This window comes from Anabrus simplex, chromosome 2, assembly GCF_040414725.1.
Source record: "Anabrus simplex isolate iqAnaSimp1 chromosome 2, ASM4041472v1, whole genome shotgun sequence".
NCBI classification, from domain to species: domain Eukaryota; kingdom Metazoa; phylum Arthropoda; class Insecta; order Orthoptera; family Tettigoniidae; genus Anabrus; species Anabrus simplex.
Genome location: NC_090266.1, coordinates 289,787,455 through 289,808,881, shown reverse-complemented (window position 1 = coordinate 289,808,881; position 21,427 = coordinate 289,787,455). Strand labels below are relative to the sequence as shown.

The 21,427-nt window shown below is 39.5% G+C and overlaps 1 protein-coding gene across 2 annotated transcripts in view; it reads right to left on the bottom strand.

The window, feature by feature from the left end:
• The window catches only part of Nipped-B (Nipped-B cohesin loading factor), an 804,192-nt gene that overhangs the window by 655,297 nt on the left and 127,468 nt on the right, over positions 1 to 21,427 (bottom strand). For both annotated transcript variants that reach the window (XM_068226150.1, XM_068226151.1), the window contains exon 7: positions 9,833 to 10,057. The gene's annotated coding sequence lies outside the window, so the exon portion shown is untranslated. The remainder of the gene's footprint in view (positions 1 to 9,832; positions 10,058 to 21,427) is intronic.

Below are 21,427 nucleotides of genomic sequence, written 5' to 3'. Positions count from 1 at the left end.
GGTGTCTTGCACATGCTGAAGAATGGCGGTTGACGTGGCGTGCGGGGCTGCCACCGCTTGGCGGCGGATGCGCCGATCCTCGCGTGCTGACGTCACTCGGGCTGCGCCTGGACCCCTCGCACGTGCCACATGTCCCTGCGCCAACCATCTTCGCCACAGGCGCTGCACCGTGGACACATCCCTATGGGTATCGGCTGCGATTTGACGAAGCGACCAACCTGCCCTTCTCAGCCCGATCACCATACCCCTCGTAAAGTCGTCTGTCTGCTGGAAATGCCTCCGTTGACGGCGGCCTGGCATTCTTAGCTATACACGTGTCCTGTGGCACACGACAACACGTTCTACAATGACTGTCGGCTGAGAAATCACGGTACGAAGTGGGCCATTCGCCAACGCCGTGTCCCATTTATCGTTCGCTACGTGCGCAGCACTGCGGCGCATTTCACATCATGAGCATACCTCAGTGACGTCAGTCTACCCTGCAATTGGCATAAAGTTCTGACCACTCCTTCTTGGTGTTGCATTTGCTCTGTCAGTCAGTGTATAATAATCTCGCAAATTTCAAAAGTCTATTAAGCAGTAATACATTATTACACAAACATACGCCCAACCATCATTTCTTTTATAACTTAGTTATTCATTGTCATTCCATGAGACAGCTGGAAATTGACTTATATTGATATCAACATTTCTTCAGCTTGCATGTGCAATGAACGCCAAAAAAAGAAATGGAAAAGCTACGATCAAAAGCTCCTAACTGGGGTAGTACGGAAAATGTAAGCAATTGTAATCGAATCGGCGAGTTGAAAATGGTACACATTCCAAAATCCTTACTTTTCAGGAGAAAGGAAAAACTGTATTGTAGCTTAAAAGAAAGGCTTGATCAAAAAAGTTTCTATTAGGCATTTATACATCATATTTCTGGGTATTCAACTACAAAGTATGGAAATCACATTACGTATGGTTTTCAAGTTATGTCATTTTTCATCTCGAGAATTATGTCCCATTTTACAGGTACCCAAGTTTGAGAAAGATCTTTGTAGGGGCAGATAATATATAATAAACTCGCAATATCAAAAGTCTATTAAGCAGTAACACATTATTACACAAAAATACTCCCAACCATAATTTATTTTATAGTTATTCATTGCCATTCCGTCTCTTTAAAGTGTTTTACTTTACGAAGATGTCTAGCGTCCATAACCTCTGAACGGTGTATGTCTTCTATGTTTAAAATATCGTGAAGATCATCAACGTTATCGTCCATTCCTTCAATGTTAAATGGATAAGTCGAATATTTCACCACGATTATATTACTGTAGACAATAAATACCACGAAAATAAACTGCTCACTCGTTTCTTTTTCCGCTACTCGCTGCTATACAGCGCTTATACAAGGGTCCTGGTCTGTATAAGCAATTCAATGAATAACTATAACAGATGTATACACAGGAGGCTTATACACGGTTTATTGGTAGCGAATTTCACATAAACGGTGTATAAACCTTGTATAAAAGTTATGCACCGTTTATTAGTAAGACGGTTACAGTAGAGACTCAAAAGAATGTAGTTTACATTCATTGACTTTACATATATTTATATTTTTACTTTATAGTCTACTAAAGGAGAAAAACTTTCTGTATTTTATACAGAATGATGTTCTCATATTTGTATGCGTTATTTCAGAATGTAATGAAAACTAGGGTAATAGTGAAACTATGAGCAGAAGAACTGGGAAAAATAGTTCACAGATTCGTTTAGCATAAATCCCACAGAAGACAGTTGTCCTTGCATATAATAAACTTCATACTGAATTCCATATTGGCGCTGACAATTTACTTTTTAAGAGAATTCCACCATTCAATAAAATTCTTTCTTCCATGAAGAGCCTGGAGGCATATGTGTTCCTGAACAAGGAGGCAATTATAGTGGCGGAAATATTAGTGAATGAGTTCGTTAGCAGATTTGGCATTCTGTTAGAAGTACATTCGGACCAAGAACGGAACTTTTGAGTCTGCAGTCTTCTGAAAACTGAGCCAACTGGTGGGCACCCACAAAGCCAGGACCAGGCTTCTACATCCCCAATCAGATGGAGGGAACCACTGTGGTGGAAATCCCAGTAAATATGCCTACCAGTCATCTAAAACATGTACCAAATACTGGGTATCTGGGGAAACAGGACCACGCCTTTACAGAACCTATAGGATTCAGTAAGACCATCGAGAATCACTTGCAAATAGTTGTCAGTGAACACGTTGTTTTATACAAAATAATACTAATACTAATAATAATAATAATAATAATAATAATAATAATAATAATAATAATAATGTGCACGTATGCCAAGAATATGTGCGTATTCCATATATATATTGTAACCGTAAATGCCGTTCTTGGGCTAGAAGAGCATAAGATTCAACACAGGGCACGTATGGTACAGAAATGGAGTGCTACAGAGGGAGAGAGGTTTGTCGAAATAATGTCTGATTCAAAGAAAACTGAGTTTATTAACAAAAGTTCAAATTTTATATCACCTCTGTACAGAAGAAATACTGGGAAGTGTTCTTTCCTTGTCCTGCAGCTGGCGACCTTCCTTGAAGTCCGGCTGCTACTCTCATACAACCATGGGTCTTCTCTCTGCACCATGGAACCGTGATTCCTCCCTCGATAGAAATTCTAGACGTTCTGGAATTTCTAGAAGATCCAGGCGGTCTAGAAGTTCTAGTAGAATGGGCATTGATATTGGTCACATATAGGATGAACATGAATACACGCACTTAAGCCCTGGACATGTTAATTTGGAAAGCGGCTTCTGCACAGATGATAAAGAGATATAATAATGATCTTAAAGTTTATAGCATATACAAATCGTGTACTTAAAGATTGAATCAATAACCATCACATGGTAGAATGTCACTAGCATCTACTCCATGTTCTAATACTAAATTTAATGCGGCCGAATGTCAATAAAAGTTAACACGCAATTCAGTCTTAACACATGAAAGATAAACGGAGTCGAATGTCAATAAAACCTAACTCGCAAAATAAATAGCCACCTAGAATGATATGATAATGCAACTTCACATTGTCGAATGTCACTGAAATCAATCTAGTAAGTTGGGAGAATTCGACACTTGGCATAAGTTGAAGTTTTTCACTTGAAAAATATTTCTAAGTTTTTACACAGTTTTGAAAGTGATCACCTTGATCGGATGGAAACGAAAATATTGTACTTGCGAAATTATTCCTGTTCAAACGTGTTAATTGAAAATAAACTGAAACTGATTCTGTCTGTTAACAGTCAATGGTTCGATCACCTGTAAGGTTGATAAATACAAGTTCAAATACACAGTTCACAGTCATGATCTACAAACTTATTTCCAAGTGTCTGAGAATCATTTACACACCGGAAAATTGCAAGTCAGGTGACGTAGTTACTGAGTTTCATTTAACATTATATTCAATCACTTGTCAATGTTCGACACTTGAGAAATTCTTAGTCTTATAGCACCATTATGTCAATCAAAACTCTCGAAATATTTCAATCACTTGATGAAATTCAAGCACTGTTCAAGAATCTATCACTGATTAGAACATCTCATTTACTTTGAAATATGAGCACTTGAAAAATAAGCACAAGTCTTAAAACACTCATCCTAAATAATAAATCACTTATAAATGTTAGTGTCGGCGAAGCACAAGTTGTATTCAATCACTTACGAACTGAAGAAAATTTATGTCATACATTCAACACCGTAGAACTTAGACTGTCACTCGATGCTCCATTGCGACTGCCACGAGCCAACCGACCGGGTTCGACCGCACTAATAGACACACTGATCTGCCTTGGGAATTAGCCCTCCTTATATATGCAAATCGTGAATATAGCAGTAATTGTATTTCATTGAATATCTTCTGTAGTTTTCGTCGGATTTGCACCAAACTTGGTAGAAATTGAGACAAAAATTTGGCAACACAATGATGATAATCTCGTAATTTAATTCTTACCCTAAGGAAAGTTATTAGGCGTAGAACATTTTGAATGTTCTCTGGCTGATGCAATCTTTCAGTCGCAAAGGGAGGCAGGCTGTCAGGTCATAAGCTCCTCGTCGCATCCGAATTTCATGCTGTAGGTAGCTGTTGAGTCGGCGTGCAACGTGTAATTCAAGTTCGAAGTGCGGGGACCTTATCTTGGATCAGCATTCCTGGTACAATCCATATATGCATTTATATGCATTACATATGCCATTTGATTTCAAATAGTATAAATCACCTTAATTTCTTATGGGCATATTATATACAGTTAAAAAAAATTAGGGGAACATGTTTTTGAATGTACGCCATGCTCCTCAAAACAATAACTCACACCCACGTACAGTACCAACTAAACATTTATTCTTTACTGCTGAAGTATACAATAGAACATCGATGGATTGGCGTTCATTTTCAGAACACAAATGGAAATGTCCAAATAGGGGCGAAAATAAAGTGATAACAGTTCTCCAGGGTGAATTTTTATCACAGTTGGAGAGCTTCAGTATGGTGTACGTCTTCCACGAGAATTTACCACAGCTCGGCATCTTCAAGGCATGCTCCGCATAAGTCGAAAGAGGTCACATTGCAGTATCAGGTCCCATTCTTCAATGAGAGCCCGTTCGAGGTCTAGGAGAGTCTGTGGTGGAACAGGATGCCCATGAACACTTCTGTAAAGCCTATCCCACACATGCTCGATGGGATCAAGGTCGGGACTCACTGCTGGCCATTCCATCTCTCGAATGTCCAGTTCTCGCAAGACAGCTCTGGTGATGCGCGTTACATGAGCCCTGGCATTGTCGTGCACGAGTATGAATTCAGGGCTAACACCATATGCAGCAACGAACACATGCTGAATTAGTATCTGCTCGATGCACCCGCTGGTAAGATTACCAAGGACGATGACAAGATCCGTACGGCCATCAATACTGATGCCACCCCACACATCACAGAACCGTGTCTGAATCAGTCGCCTTCCTGGACAACATTTGGCATGTACTGCTCACGACGGCGTCTCCATACACATTTGACGTCCATCACGCTTGTCAGGAGAAATCTGGACTATTCTGTGAAGAACACAGGTCTCCATTGGCGAAGTTGCTAGTTGACGTGGGTATGGGCAAACAGAAAGCAAGCTGAGCAATGTTACTGCGTTAAACAAGGCACTCGAACACAAAGTCTGGCTCGATTGCCGTTAACGGCAAAGATTTAAGAATAGTAGAAGTGCTGTTATAGAATGGTACATCAGCTCACCTCCATCGATGTGTTCCTGAAATTAGCTGCACCAACCCGGGATGCGGACGCGAGCTTACTATGCCTTAAGAGAAAAGTTGATAGGAAATGTTCTTCATTAGCTCATAATGCCATTTGCTTCAATGCTGATTCCAGGTAACTGATAAATACAGGAGGAACATTTTAAGAATACAGCAAAGCAAATGCCACTGTACATGCAACTGTAGTAAGTAGACTCAACTTCCAGTGGGGCGTGGCATGGCACGGTGTCCGGCACTATCGCGGCAACGTCGCAGGGTCTTATCAGCACAAGCCAGCTACGCATCCATGATGTTCTACCCTATGCAAATACAAACTTATATAAAAGAGTGAAATCATTTACGTATTTCAGTCATATAGCATAACTATTGGATACGTAAAGACTACCAACGCAACCAAGAATGTCATTTTCCAACTATGCTGAGCCAAGAAAAAGTTACTTTAGAAAATTGATGATTTTTTTTCATCCAACCTCCTCTCAAACACTGATAGCACCCTCCCTTCCAAGATGCCAGTGAATACTATGCCTGGTATGCTAATCAATGAGATACCTCAATAGTTGTTGCAATCCTTCCTGTTCACTTGCTTATAGATAGGTGCAATTACTGCTTCTGTCCAATCTGAAGGTAGCTTACAAACACTTCATGCTAATCTTATTATTCTATGAAGCCATTTCATCCCTGCCTTCCCACAATAATTCACCATTTCAGGTCTAATTTCATCTATTCCTGCTGCTTTATGACAGTGGAGTTTATTTACCATCCTTTCCACTTCCTGAAGCATAATTTCACCAACATTTTCCACCTCCCCATGATCTCCGCTGTTCGCGGCACCACCATGAAAATTTCCTTTTATGTTTAGAGGATTTTCGAAATATTCCCTCCACCTCTCCAGTGATTCCCTGGGATTTATTATGAGTTCACCTGAATTATCCAAAAGCACTGTCAATGTCCTTTTTCCCTCCCTTCCTAAGATTCTTAATTACTGTGCAGAAAGGTTTCCCTGCTGCTTGACCTAGCCTTTCCAAGTTATTACCAAAATCATCCCACGACTTCTTTTTGGATTCAACAACTATTTGTTTCGCTCTGCTTCTTTCATCTAAATTCCCTGTCTGCATCAGCTCTTGTTTGGAGCCATTTCTGATAAGCCATCTTTTTACATTTGCAAGCTGCTCTCACTTCATCATTCCACCAAGATGCTCACTTTTTCCTCACCTTTACACACAGTTCCTAGGCATTCCCTTGCTGTTGCTACTACAGCATCCCTGTATGCCACCCATTCTCCTATATCCTAAACCATTTTAATGTCCACTGTTTGAAACTTCTCACTAATTATAACCATGTACTTCTGTCTCATTTCGTCGTCCTAGACATTTTCTACCCTTATTCGTTTGCAGACAGATTTCACTTTCTCTATCCTAGGCCTAGTGATACTTAATTCACCACAGATCAGATAGTTGTCTGTATCATTGAAAAATCCCCGGAAAACTTGTACGTTCCTAACAGATTTCCTGAATTCGAAGTTGGTTAAGATATAGTCTATTATGGATCTGGTACCCCTACCCTCCCAGGTGTAGTGGTGAAGAATGTATTCGTAACTGCTAAACCCATACTAGCACAGAAGTCCAGCAAACACTTCCCTTTCCTATCAGCTTCCATATCTTCCTCACATTTAGCAATCACCCTTTTGTATCCTTCAGTTCTGTTTCCAACTCTCGCATTGAAATCGCCCATTATCACTATCCTATCCTTGCTGTTGACCCTGACTACGATGTCACTCAATGCTTCATAAAACTTGTCAACTTCATCCTCATTTACACCCTCACATGTTGAGAGACAATTCTTGTCCTAATTCGTCGAAGAGCCAAATCTACCCACATTATTCGCTCATTTACGTGTCTAACAGAAACTATGTTGCGTGCAATAGTATTCTTGATGTACAGCCCTACTCCAGACTCTGCCCTTCCCTGTATTTCACCCGTCAAATACACTTTATAATCTCCTATATCTTCCTCGTTATCTCGCCTTACCCAGCGGTAGAGTGTCGGCCTCCGGATCCCAAGATAGCAGGTTCAAACGCGGCAGAGGTAGTCGGATTTTTGAAGGGCGGAAAAAAGTCAATTCGACACTCCATGTCGTACGATGTCGGCATGTAAAAGATCTCTGGTGACACATTTGGTGTTTACCCGACAAAATTAATTAAATCTCAGCCATAGATGCCCAAGAGAGTTTCGGTTTACTCGGTCTGCCATCTAGTGGGGGCCTAGAGTAAAACGGAACGTCGAAATTGACGAGCATATAGCCAGATGGCGTTAAATTGAAATGTCTGCACACGGTAGCTGAGGCCATACTATTATTATTATTATTATTATTATTATTATTATTATTATTATTATTATTATTATTATTATTACCCAAATATCACTTACTGTTAGTACATCCAGATGCATCCTCTTTGCTGACTCAGCCAGTTCTACTTTCTTTCTTTCTTTCATAAGCCCCATTAATAATGATAGCTCCCCATCGAATTCCATTTTGTTTGCCATATTGTTTCCATGGAGTCCCTCGCCTGTCAGATGGGAGTGGGACTCCGTTACTCCCATAAGTTAAAAAGTTCTTAGCTAGGTAAATTCACGAAGCAGGATGCTACACTACTTACACATAGTCCAAGTGAGGATCTCTTCTGTAACAGGTTAGGGATCACCAGTGGATTGTATAGCCCCAGCCGCCTGATCACAACGAAGGCCATGACTCAGAATATGTCCGAGATGCCCACTCCCATTCCGTAGCAACTGATATCCCGAATCTAAGGACTACTTACTAGGCTACTCAGCCATTGCCCATGGTTCACGAACTAGGACGTGACTGCAGTAACCCAGACCATGAACCAATAATAATATAAATATTAATTTTTTTTATGTCCCCACTTACTTTCAACGATTTTCGGAGACGCCACACAAAACATACTAAGGTACATGTTAAACAACAATGGGAGACAAAGAACGTACAAAATTAAACATTATGATGACAAAATCCATTACCGCCACACCTGTAGATATCCATAAATGCGGCAAACTTTCTTGTTATTTCCGGGGTGGAACTTTTGGCATTATCCAGGCGATAGCATACATAACCTAAACAATGCGGCCTCTCTTATCTCATTTACAGCTGTTTAGGTAAATCCTGATGTGATAAATGTACAGAACAACCATGAAATATACTTAAAAGTAAGGGTCTGGCTTTCAACATCTGCAGTTATCAAAAGAATGCTTCCAGTCACTATCTATTACAATCAAAAATACAACTCGTAACTCACATGGTGGTTTGTCATGCTTTCAACAACACTGCTTTATTCAGGGGTGGCTTTAGAGAAGTCGAAGATGAAATTGTGAGGCATGGGCGTAAAAAACGCAAGGGAGGATCATCCATACTACGGCGCAATAAACTCGTTGAACTTCAACACCCGCGTCTTCATTATACATCGCTTGCCGCTGAAGTCCATCGAAGCCGGCAAGAGAGACATGCATCGAGCGGAAGCCGGTTGTACCTGACGCTTAATAAAAGTGACAATTTTATAAACAATAGGAATATTTTCCTGATGGATTGTCGTATTTTAGAGATGTGGAACAGAAATTGACGGCAAATTTTCAACGGGTTCTCTTCGATATTATGATGACAATTTCAATTTAATGATTATTAAACTTGCAGAAATAAAGAATTAGTGTGCAGCCGCAAGAAAATACGGCATAACTAATGAAAATGTTCGGTGCTAGTGTGAAGACAAAGAGTACAAAAATGTGTACTGCAGAAGAAAGGCATCCATACGATTTCACAAAGCATTTTTTAAGCCTGATTTTTTAAGGGGGAAAACTGGGGATCGTCTTGCATTCATTGTCATCTTGGATTCACAGAAATAGGGTAATTTATGAGATTGGCCACGATGCCCCAACATGTGTTCAAAACATGCAAAATATGATAATTCCATCAACTTGATTCATACGCTTTTTACACACTCGGCATTCTTCAAATCAAATTTTTAAGATGTGTTATATTCTCTCTTTTTCTGCATCAGTTGCCCATGGTACAATTTCATCAACAGTTGTACTCTAGATGCATTCCTAAAGAAACCCCTTTCTAATGGGTCAAATGTGACTGATGTGGTGCAAATTTCTAGCCCAATGAAAGTGAGAACAAAGAAGCAAACCTGCAGAACAGACAGTACTGATCATCAAAATATATTTCTACAGTTATTGTCGAGACAAAGTTTGAATTTCCTTGCCAATTTTTGGACGTAATCATCTTAAGAAAATCCCACAATAGTTGTCGAACCAATACATTTTTTTTTGTAATATTAAATACCTCGATTACTTTCCTGAACAACTTATGAAATAACAGAAAAGGCTGCTTTAAAATGGGAAAATCTCTTCTAGAAATGCACAATTTCTTTCCTATCAAAATACTGTTAACACCCAACCACAACAACAAAGCAAGAAAGAATAAGACATCATGGCCATCTTTGTAACACTTACCTTGCACTTGGTGCAATTTTTGAGGTTTAAGGAAATGATATTGCTCAACTACTGATGAGATCTCTTCTCGAATAGAATTGGTATAATATGGTCAGACAATAGATATGGTAAGGCTAAGCAATGCCCCTCAATCATCGGTATGAAAACAAAAACGAAAAATCATGAAATTTCAGTATCCTATGATCAGATCAGTGGCTTAAAACGTTTCTGGTTTGATCTGAAAGGCTGTAAAGAGAAAGGAGAAACAAAAAAATTTAGACAATGTATAATAAGTTACAATGTAACTTATACTTCACTGCATATAAAATTCTGAAATCCTAGAGACAAGATGACTAATTGAAAACATGACATACAAAAATGAACAGAATGCGCGAACTGCATCAACAAATAACTGAAGGCCTGATAGAGAAGGAAAACAATGTTATAGTATCATGGTAATGACAGATGTCAAATGCATGAAAATTTTGAAGCAGCTATGGTACAACTGCATTTTATTAAAAGTGAATTACATATATTTCTCCCAGGAACTTCACATCAACAATACATATTGGAAGTATTCTTTATAACAAGACCTATAATCCATTTAAAGTAATATATTTTGCAAGTCTTGTGAATATTTTCAATAAAAATATCATTCTACCATAGCCTAACTGGAGAGTGGTCACTGCAGCACACTTGTATGCAGAAAATTTGGCCCACATAGGAATGGCAAATTAGGTTGGTAATGCATTTTCTAAACCACACCCGGGCGACTGGATTGGGACATTGATGATGATGATGATGATGATGATTGATGAATGAATGAATGAAATGTCAAACATCCCCTCATCTACAGTGTCAACCTCGCTTCTGTTGTTGCATCTCTCTAGCAATATGATTGACAATTTACATATTTCCCCCCCACACGAAGAGCACTTCACACTCCCTCCATCTACCAGGTCCAGTCTCTTAATAATATTCCACTACCTAGTCCATCCCTCCATATTAACCCATATTAACTGCAATTATAGCAAATTTCATTAAAGGAGCCATTTCTGACCCCTTTCATCACACCAAGGCATAACATTGTCAATTGGTTTCGGTATTTTTTTTTTCTTTCTTCTTTCTGGATTTACTTCAGGCCAGTCGTGCAAAGGAGCAGCAAAGGCTGGGTGGAGTCATGTTTTGGGTAGGTAAATGTAGAAACCTTAAAGAAGAAAAAGGCAGCCCCATACACTAGTGGTAGCATACCTGCCTCTTGCTTGGAGGCTCTGGGTTCAATCCCTGGTCAAGTCAGGGAATTATAACTGGATCTGAGGCCTGGTTTGAGGTTCACCCAGCAAACGTGATTAAAATTCAAGAGCTATCTGTCAGTCGATAGCAGCCTGCCACATTGGGGTCAGAAGGCCAGCACCTCAAGCATCTGAGCCACTCAGCTTGGCATCTAGAAAAGTTAATTTTCTCTCCTCTCACAATGCCTATTCACTATTGGGTCAACAAGAACAAGTGATGATTAAAAGACCATGTAAATTGACACCTAACACTTAGGTAAAGGGAAGCACCCTACTTGCATTCTTATCACCCCACCTTGCCCTATAAACTAAGTGTGTTTAGTTGCACAATATTTCAGAGCGCCATTCTTATTCCAGAACTGCATAAATATATGTTTATGTTCTGTGTATCAAATAGTTGGCAGATGTAGATTCTGTGTTATGATTGAATCCTGTGATGTGTACTGTGTTTTGAAATTTCCTTCAGACTGTCCAGACCGTTTTAGATACAATCAACACTAGATAGTTAGAGGTGTCTATACTGGGTACAATTCCCCTTTCTCAGTTCTTAAAGCTGTCTTGTACACTTACTTTCTGAGATCTTGGCCAAATTTCATAGTGTGGAAATTGAAATATATCTGTGGGACATGTCGCTTTCTTTCGGTTTGATGATGTCCTGCGGGGTCTTCTTAAAATTATTTTGTGTAGGAGGTTATCAGTGAGAGATATTCTAACCACTAAGAATGACAAAGTAGGCTAGCTAACAAACTGAAAATGTGTGCAGCGTGCTTTTAATTGTTGGGAATCATGAAGCCAGTTATAATATGCTTTCTGTATATCATCAATTCATATTTGTAGGTGCTGTTCTTGTGATGGTTAAGTCTACGAAATTCATGGATCTGATGAACTTGTATTCTGCTGTGTACAGTTGGTAGTTTCTGTAAGTAAGACATCAGATTACATAGTATATCTTTTCTTTTTTTCTGTTTTCCTTTTTTACAAATTGTTTTACATTGCACCGACGCACATAGGTCTTATGGCGATGATGGGATGGGGAAGGGCTAGGAGTGGGAAGAAAGTGGCCGTGGCCTTAATTAAAGCACAGACCCAGTGTTTGCATGGTGTGAAAATGGAAATCATGGATAACCGTCTTTAGGGCTGCTGACAGTGGGGTTTGAACCCACTATCTCCTGAAAAAACGTAGCTGTGTGACCCAAACCATGTAGCCAACTTGCTCAGTAACAATACCTTATTAGCAGAGGATAATATTGTCAATACGGTACCAGTATACTTTTTTCTTTGTAGCTGCCCCTTCTCCCCCCCAACAAACTTCTGAACAAAAACAGCAAAATTTCCAATTACTGAACGCCTCATCATGCAGAAATGTAGGTAATGAACATGACAAAGAATTCCAGAACTGGAATGTTGTGAGGGAGACCATGTCCTGTATGCATGGGGTAATCACCTCTTCAACAAGTATATTTATCCACCACTTAAAATAGCACCTCCCACAAAGCGGCAGCCTGAATGTTCGGCAACATTTAACATATTTCTACAACAGAGCTTTCTTCAAACCATATTATGCAAAAGTAAAATTCTCAATTAACTGAATAACAATCAGTTTTCCACATTTTCATCAATGTTCCACACCTAAGGTGCTCAGCTAAAATCAATGGTATGGGTTATACCGTATGTACAAAAATATTGGGAACGAGGCTATGAAGCGACTTGAAGGAATTGAAAATGTTGATTCATGTAAGTAACGCAAATTTATTTCATTTGCACTTAGTTACACCTTTAGTCTTATCCTCCAAAATCACTCTGCCCGATAACTTTCATTACATTAAAGTAATAACTGTCATTAAAATAACAATGGTCCTTTCATCAATTGCAATCTTATCAGTAAGAAAATTAGTGGTACAAGTAAAAAAATTAAACTATCTAGTTCTTACCGCATGGTCTCGAATTTTTCGTCTCACTTACTGATCTTGTCTCTCAATTCATGCTTGCCCAAGTGCTCATGTTCTTGCCATTGTGTCCCTTCTACACCTCGTAACAACATTTCACGATGGATTTCTTGAATGTAGCAAATTATTGTAAAATCTATGATGTAATGCTGCAGTCAGAGACAGAAGTTGTTTCTGTAGGATTTTCCATTTTGTTTCCTTAATCTGAAATGGAACAGCAATGTAAAGGAGTGAGAGATATTGATGGGTGCCATCTTCTCAACCATTTCTTAAGGCTACCTCATTAAATTCATATCCTGGATTCAATAGCAGCTTTGAAAGCATAACAAATGGCCGCTCTTTTTCAAACTGCATTCACTGTATGGATGACCACCTCATTATTTATCTTGATTCACCTTTACATTCTGAAATCGCAACTTTTTGACACTGGATTTTGCTGACTTTGGATATAGTATTAACCCAGTCCACGAAATGAGGAAGAAAAAAAATTGTAACTCATGCTTTTCAATGACAGAAAAGTCTCTTGTTGCATTCCACGAGTGTGTGGTCACGTTTAATATACCTGATCAACAGAGTCTAAAATAGCCTTTTTTATATATATCCAGAATCTAGCAATACAGTGAAATCTCTATTCGACAATTACCGATACTTTGATAATCCCCTCTGTAACAATAAAATATTCCGGTTCTGGATATTAATTTGATTAATTCAAAGTAAAATTTCTCCCAATCTAACGTTACTCCCGTTAATGACAAATTTTTCTCTTTCAATTGCATTCTCACACCCTGTAAATGTGCTTTCCTCCCAGTACTGTGATAATCGAAGCGTAAATGCAAATAGGAACATCTATTACTACATACAAATATCTCTACCAAAGGGTAGAGAAGGGTCCACCTATTCAATACTATTAGCTTGTATATTGTCTTATAAAACTGGGACTAGTTTTGACTCCATATATATTGAGTATTCTTCAGCCACACTCCAATTGGAAGACGTATGCATACATACAACCAATAATGAATTAAACAATCTGGTATGTCACAATTTACAATCTATTTAAAACATTGATGAAGTCTGAACAACACATCCAAACTTGAAACCAAATGACACATCAAAACTACTGGGGTTGATGCCGAACTATGCCGTCACTCCTACAGTAACCAAATGTTTCTGAGTTGATCTAGGAGTTGGCATCCCTATCTGTATAGACGAGCAATTTGATTTATAATTTATGTTTGTTCAATAGTAATATGGATAATGACTTGTATGTAGCTTGAAAGGAAACATTCGTAACTTGAACAGGTATTCCTTTTCATCAGATGTAGTGATCTATTGTTTTCTTCACTTCAAAGTAGGTTTTAAGTGAATGTCTGAAAAGAAAATAATTTGAAGTAAATTAGTGAGAAAAGAAGGGAAGCTAGAAGATCGAGATTAATATATAGGTACATGAGACTCACCCCTATGTTCTTCGTAAGTTGCATGCACCTGGTACGGACACCAACACAAGATTGACTGTTGAGAGGGAGCAGGAGTATAGCTTATATAAGGTTTGTTCCAAGATGAGTCCCTGACCATCCGACGCATGCGCAATGGAAGGAAAGCGTTCCAACACACCAAACCAATCCTGGACTGATGCACGTACTCAAATTTGGTGTTCCAACACACCTCAAACTGCAGTTACTGACCGCCAGAAATGGTCCACAGCCTGTGGTATGAATCAGTAGTACAGACATGCGCAATGGAATACATGCGCGAGAGAGGAAACTCAATGGAGTGACCACGTGCATTTTCACTCCTGTTCTGTTCCTTGTTCTTCTTACATGTGGTTTGTTAACATTGCCATAACCACCAAGTGGTAATAATTATTTCTAAATCTGTTAATTCTGTTAAGGTACTTGTGAATTGCGGAGAAGAAATAATACATACATACTAAGTTTTAACTAATTAATAAATGTGCAATAAAAATGGAAAGGTATATCATTGAATCTTTACCCAGTGAAGAAGAGTTGGATATGCAGTTAGCAGTGAGAAAATTATTTGCGTACAGTAAGTTTTATTGTTGCCAGTGGAATTCTCGAGATACTTTCTAATTGCGTCATTCTGATTTCACTGTCCAAACTCAGTACTGATTATTCTAGTTGTTTTTTCTAATGGTAGAAATGACAGGGTCATGGCCACACAAAAAGTTAATTAGTAATTTAAAACTTGTAGGTAATCCTGGTACATCAAAACGGAAACCTACTTACCACTTGTTCCAGCACTTTCATCTCACCCTAGTGGGGCCCGGGAGCGAATTGTGTTGTGCATGTTGTGGAGGGATATATTTCTTATTACATGTTTCTCCCTTGGTTGGTTGGTTTGGTTGGTTGGTTGGTTGGTTGGTTGGTTGGTTGGTTGGTTTGGTTGGTTGGTTGGTTGGTGAGGTGGGGTGGGGTGGGGTGGGGTGGGGTGGGGTGGGGTGGGGTGGGGTGGGGTGGGGTGGGGTGGGGTGGGTTGGGGTGGGGTGGGTTGGGTTGGGGTTTGGTTTGATTGTGTCTATGAAGAGCATGTACTGAGAGGAACACAAACACCCAGTTCCTGCGTTTGTGTAATTAACCGGACCTGGCCAGGAATTGAACCCGCGACTCTACAAACTGAAGGTTGTGACAATTACCTTCGAAGATAGTGAATTATGATGATAAATAATAAACAACATGCAAGTGTATTTCTTTTTATACCGAGCGAGTTGGGCGTGCAGCTGTGAGCTTGCATTCAGGAGATAGTGGGTTTGAACCTCACTGGCGGCAGTCCTGAAGATGGCTTTCCGTAGTTTCTCATTTTCACACCAGGCAAATGCTGGGCTGTACCTTAAGGCCATGGCCGCTTCCTTCCCATTCCTTGGCTTTTTCCATCCCATCGCCGCCATAAGACCTATCTGTGTTGTGCGACATAAAGCAAGTTGTAAAAAAAAAAAAAAAAACTATTATCATCTCAAAATTTTTAAGTTTTCTTTTTAGCATACACAAAGTATGCTTTTTTGCTAGCCATTTACAGACCACTTATGAATATCTAATGACTATACCAACATAAAATTTAACGAAAACTTGCAGTGCCGACTGGTGACAGAGGCAATAGGGATGTATCACACAAAACTTGTCCACTAGGCAGCATAATGGTAATACACGGTATATAATGGTAATACACGGTAAGCTCTTTCCGCTTATCAACTGTTTTACATTTCATATATATGGAGGATTTCTAAATTTATGGTAATTGCAACAAAACTGTTACTTTAAATGCATGGAAATGCAATTACCCTATTCTGCTTATGTTTTGAAAGAGATTGGAAATAATATAGGTGCAATGACGATTGTGGATTCAGAGGTGGAAATGAAAGAACGGGGCGGAATATTATCTGGAAAAATGCAAGAGTTGACTGATTTTAAATTTTAAATTGCTGGATTATTTCATGTTCAGGAAGTCTGGAATTGATGGTGCTCCAGTATAAAATCAAAAGTCACTATGTGATTCAGGGTACACTTCTGCACACAGTGTTATAGCAGCTTTACTAGGTTTAAATCTTTTCGCTCTCGAGATTATTTCCAAAGTGCCGGTGCCACTCCATGAAAATATTCAAAGTACAGCATTTTCCTTAAGTCGTCGTCTTTTACCTAAAATTACTGAATAGTACTGAAAATCCTCAGTCTGTTTCCAGTCATTCAACCGGGCCAGGAATGGAACGAATGAAGCCCCCCGTCTAGCGACGAGAATAGGCATTGTGCCGGCTGTTGAAGCCTGTCGCACTCCTCTGGGGCAATGTCTAATGAATGACAGATGAAATGAAATGATATTGGTGAGTGTTGCTGGAATGAAATATGACAGGGAAAACCTGTCCACCTCCTCATTGTCCAGCATGAATCTCGCATGGAGTGACTGGGATTTGAACCAGGGATCGCAGTGGTGAGAAGCCGGCGCTGGGCCATCTAAGCCATGAAGGCTCACTGAATAATGATTTTTTTTTTTTTGCTCGTCCCACGTACTACTTTTACGGTTTTCGGAGACACCCAGGCACCAGAATTTTGTCCCTCAGGAGTTCTTTTATGTGCCAGTAAATCTAACAACACAAGGCTGACGTATGTGAGCACCTTCAAATAATACCGGATTGAGTAAGGTTTGAACCTGCCAAGTTGGGCTTAGAAGGCCAGCATTCTAACGTCCAAGCTAGTCAGCCAGGATAAAATTATTGAAATAGGTAATATTAACTAATCAGAACCTCATTAACTTATATAATATTATTTCTTAATTAGAACTGATTATCTTATTCACTTGTTTCAGTAATGACAAAATCTTCAATTGCCAAATGCTTCGAGCAACCTTGATTTTATGAGTCACACTGTCTACGAAGCGCATTAAGCCACCTTTTACAGAAGGGCTCTTCTTTAGGAAACTGATGGTATATAAATATGACTGACCTTGATTCTGGAACACTGGAACACTGCAACAGTCAGGCATCACAGTTTTCTTGGTTTCTTTTCAGCCATTGCAATATATTAAAACTTTAACTTTATTAAGTAGGCAAATTCCATTTAAAACATAGAACAAGTGACAATCTACAAGCCCATACCGTATACCACTCATAAGACATCTATCGGTAGTGTTTCAGTACACCCCTATTGCAGCAGCTAATTCAGACTCGCTCCACTCACTGAATGAGAGGCTATTAGTGGTGACATCGGTCAACTGTTGCTTCTTACTGTCGCAAGCCAAATCTTGTGCTCATATACATGATATATGAATTACACAGAAATCTCTGTATTCTCAATACAATGATCTATTTCAAGATTAACTTCAAATGTTCCAAAATTTTGCCAATTCCAACACCCTTTAGTCCTAGTTTGTTTGGATTAGTGGGCCTCCACTGAATGTTGCTGTTTTGAAAATAGACACACACAAAAATCTCAGGACCATTACGTAATCTTGTCTGATAACACAGGGGGTGGAAAATTTTCACACCAGGCAAAGGCTGAGGTTGTACCTTAATTAAGGCCACGGTCGCATCCTTTCCACTTCTAGGCCTTGCCTTTCCCATCATCACCATAAGACCTATCTGTGTCTGTGTGCAAAGCCAAATGTACTGTAATAAATAACAAATTGGGGGCAATAAATTCTGTCCGTTGCATAAGATTTTACAACTGTTTCTATGTATTTTGGCATCGTCAATTCCAAACATGAAGTCAGTTTTCCTGTGCATATTTTAGTCTTCATGCAACATGACTTAATTACTGTTACAGATTTTGGTTTTTACACTGAGTATTCCAGTTTTCATTTGCATCCTTGTTACAGATTTTTATTTTTACACTGAACTTAGGCAACGACAACAACTGACATGATATGACATGACAATGGCATCAAATCAATGATCAACTTATCAAAATATTCTGACCATAAATGGATCATTTGTGTGAATCTTAAAACGGTAAACTTCCTCTTTGGACAAGAAAGGTTTTGCAAAATATCCTTGCTACATGTGCATGTGGGATAGCCGTGCTCGGAAGAAACACTACACACAGAAGGAATGGCCTGAACGTGGAACACTCGAAGTAGGAATGCAAATTATAGTGAATGACCCTATTGTCAGTCGAGACAGAATCATCTCTCCCCAAAATTCATATCAAGCTTGGCTTGATAAAGCCATTTGTAAAGGCTCGGAATACTAAAAATGAATTTTTTCAACACATTGTTTCTGCTTCTCCTGGTCTGTCATACGTGACAATAAAAGCAAGTGTGTTGATGGTCCTCACATTCCTTCCCTAATACGTGACTTGGAATATATCAGGAAGATGGATCAAAAGGAGCAGCTTGGATGTCTTTTGTACCAGTTATTAAGAACTTTCTTGGTGACAAGAACGCAGAAAATTGTGTACTTCTGGTTCAAATGATGCAGAAGGCATTTAGCGATCTTGGAAGCAACATCAGTAGTAAGATACACTTCCTGAATAGCCATCTTGATCAATATCCCAAAAACTTCGGAGAAGTAAGCGATGAGCAGGGGGAATGCTTCCATCAAGACCTGAAGACAATAGAAGAGCGTTATCAAATGTAATGGGACAGGCATATGATGCAGACCACTGTTGGAGCATCAAGCGATACCGTCCTGAGCTAGTCCACAAACGCTACAGCTACAAGAGCAAATTCTTGCTTGCTTGATTTACACGCCCTCCCTGACACATTGCTGCATTAATTAATATCTTTCATCTGTATGTACATATCAATGCTATAGTTAAGAAAATTAGATGTGTGTATTTAATAGAGTTTTATGTCATATTTATGCTCAAAATAAGTGATTTTATTCCTTTGCATTTCAAAACTGTATGCATAATTGTATGCCCTTGCATGTTTTTGTATTTAAATGACTTTTCACCACGAAGGCGATTAAGATAATATCCCATATTTGTAAACTGAAATAATGCTGAAAGATTCAAAAATTTTACATTAATGAGGAAAAACTGTTTAAAAGAAATTGCTAAAAACCTGAAGCTAACAGAGAAAAACTAACTTCAGATATGAAATCAGCGCCTCCAAATTGGTTAGGAACAAGTGTTTTTATCAATGCAACAAAAATTTTGTTCCCCTGTGTAATAGTATCGTTAACATATGCTGCTGCATGTGCATTTACCAGGTGTATGCATAAGATTTGCCGGTTTTTGTGGTAAAGAAAACACGTAATTTTCAAGGGAAATTCATTATTTGTTTATTAAAAATATTGGCAATCGGATTCTACATACTTCACCCAGCTTTCAGGTAAGTTATGAATACCATGCCAGAAAAACTGCTGGTATTTTGCAGCGAACCATTCGTTGAACCATTTTCAAACTTCCTCGAAATTGCTGAAGTGCTGCTCTGCAAGCGCGTGCCCCACTGATGCGAAGAGGTGATAGGTGGCACCAGGTCGGGGGAGTACGGCGGGTGTGGAAGGATGTCCCATCCAAGGGATTTCAAGGTGTCCCACTGTTTTGCCGTGTGAGACAGCGCGTTGCCGTGTAACAAAATCACTTTGCCATGTCTTCTCGCCTATTCCGGTCGTCTTTCGTTCAATGCGTGTTTTAAATTAATCATTTGCTGGCGATTGCGTTGTACATTAGCGGTTTCGCCGGGCTTCAAAGAGTTTTTAATACACAATACCATTCTGGTCTTTCAAATTGAAATCACCATGTTTAAACTGTCAAAACCCTGTCTCACATGTTCTGATCGATGGAGTGTGTTCACCATATGTTTCTACAAGCAAACGATGACTTTCCACAGCCTTCTTCTTTTATTAAATAAGAAAAGCAATGCGTGCCACAAATGTTCATTTTCAGGCACAAACGTCGACATGATCACTGAACGATACAACACAGATGTTGGTGTTTGGCGGACTCGGTAGGCTAATTTCCAACAAACAAACTGACGTGTCAAATTCATACGCTGCGCACTGTTCGCTGTGCAGTACAAAGTGGTAGGGAATGGCTGCAGCACGTAACCGAGTGGCAGTAAAGCAAGCAGGGAGGCAAGTGATGGTAGACACTATGCATGACTACAGGCAACAGACTGCGGCACACAGTTACTTGCTACAATGCACATACTATTAATATAAAACATAAGATGCACATACTATTAATATAAAACATAAGTTGAATTATTACAATTATAAAATAAAGACAACATTACAGGAAACTTTGTGGCTATGTGTTAATTGCTATCGCTGTCTTCAGCTATAGGAAAAACACCACTGATATTTATACCCGATATTTCATCCCCATCGTCTTCATACTCGGCAATATTTGTGCTAATACACTGAAGAAAATGGAAATTGCAACAGCCAGGAGTGGTGCTACATTGCTGCAATTGAACATGCAGGGCGAGTGTTTGGTTGTGATTCGATGATTACATTTTCAGGTCCCTCTGACCGCAAGTTTGGACGACAATCAATACAGGATGTGCCAACCACGAGCTCCAATACATTGATGAATTCGTCGAGGCATGGAGTCAATAAGGCCCTGGATCGCTTCCTGAGGAATCGTGGCCAATGCTTGCTGCACTGCATGGGTCAGTTGTTCCAGAGTTGTGGGTGCCTGAGGACGGTTGGCCAGTTGTCGACCCTTCATGTCCCACACATGCTCAAAAGGACTGAGGTCCGGGCATCTGGCGGGCCATTCTAAGGTTGTGATGCATGGAGAGCTTCTCTGGAGATGCGTGCAGTGTGAACCCGGGCATTGTCCTCCTGAAACATCCCATTAGCAATGTTCGCCATCATAGGGACAACCACTGGATTGAGTACCCTATCAACGTACTGTCGAGCAGTTATAGTGCCCTCAACAAGCACTAATTGTGATTTCACATTAAAGCCAAAAGCTCCCCAG